Raw genomic sequence first — 1,100 nt, 5'->3', positions numbered from 1 at the left:
GGGGAGGGAGGGGGAAATGAGGACCTAATGCCAGGGGCTTAAGTGAAGTGGAAATGTTTTGAGAATGATGAGGGCAATGAATGTACAAATGTGTTTTACACAATTGATGTATGTATGGATTGTGATAAGAGCTGTATGAGCCCCTAATAAAAAGATTTTTTTTTTAAAGTCAGAGGGTGGCCTTCTTGTTCTAGGGTATTGGCAGTATCTTATATCCTGATCTGAATGTTGTCTACACTGATGTGTTTACTTTGTGATAATCATACTGATTTGTGTATTTTTTGTATTTATGTTATACTTCAATTAAAAAGTTTATTTAAGAATATTTAGTCCAACTGAAGACTGGGGCATACAATGGCAGAGAAGACTCAAAACAGTATGATGCTTGCTCCTGGAGCAGTAGTGTGTGTAGAAAGTGAAGTCAGAGGAGATGTGACTATAGGACTGTGGACAGTGGTCCATCCCCAAAGCACGAATTATTGCAGAAGCTGGGCCCATAGTGATCAGTGTAGGGAACCTAACAGAAAAATATGCCATCATCATAAATGCTCACCCTGATAATATCACTCCTGATGCTGGAGATGCCAACCCCAAACCTGTGATGATTGGAACCAATGTGCTTGAAGTTGGCTGTTATTCTCAAGCCATGAAAATAGGAGATAATCATGTCATTGAATCAAAAGCATACGCAGGCAGAAATGTAATATTGATGATTGGCTGCATTGGTGCCTGTTGCCGCCTGAACACCTCTGATGTCATCTCTGAGGACACAGTGACCTCTCAGTGCACCTGCCTCCACCAGGTGCAGACTGATTGATCACAGCCCCAGACTCTACAGCTGGATGTCTTGATGAAAATCTTGCCAAACCACCACCACTTAAAGAAGACTACAAAAAGAAGCCCAACTCCAGTTAAGAAATAGAAACATGATGGCATTTTGTCTTTGACCAGTCTTATAAAGGGCCATAGCGTGTATGCCTTCTTAGCTTATGGCAATGCATGTAGGCTTTGTTTTGGAAAATGGAGTTAGAAAAGAAAGCAATGTCTTTCTATTGTAACCGTCTTCTATAATTTATACAATACATTAATATAAAATGTAT

General features: G+C 40.0%; 1 protein-coding gene and 1 pseudogene across 2 annotated transcripts in view; one reads left to right on the top strand and one right to left on the bottom strand.

The window, feature by feature from the left end:
• Nucleotides 1-1,100, bottom strand: part of LRMDA (leucine rich melanocyte differentiation associated) — a 1,590,166-nt gene that overhangs the window by 1,388,920 nt on the left and 200,146 nt on the right. The window lies entirely within an intron of this gene.
• On the top strand, nucleotides 355-922 carry LOC101646238 (annotated as a pseudogene).

Source organism: Echinops telfairi, unplaced genomic scaffold, assembly GCF_000313985.2.
Source record: "Echinops telfairi isolate 266 unplaced genomic scaffold, ASM31398v2 ScPeMD7_70;HRSCAF=299, whole genome shotgun sequence".
In the NCBI taxonomy this organism is placed as follows: domain Eukaryota; kingdom Metazoa; phylum Chordata; class Mammalia; order Afrosoricida; family Tenrecidae; genus Echinops; species Echinops telfairi.
The sequence above is the reverse complement of the archived record's forward strand: the minus strand, read 5'-3'. Positions and strand labels throughout refer to the sequence as shown.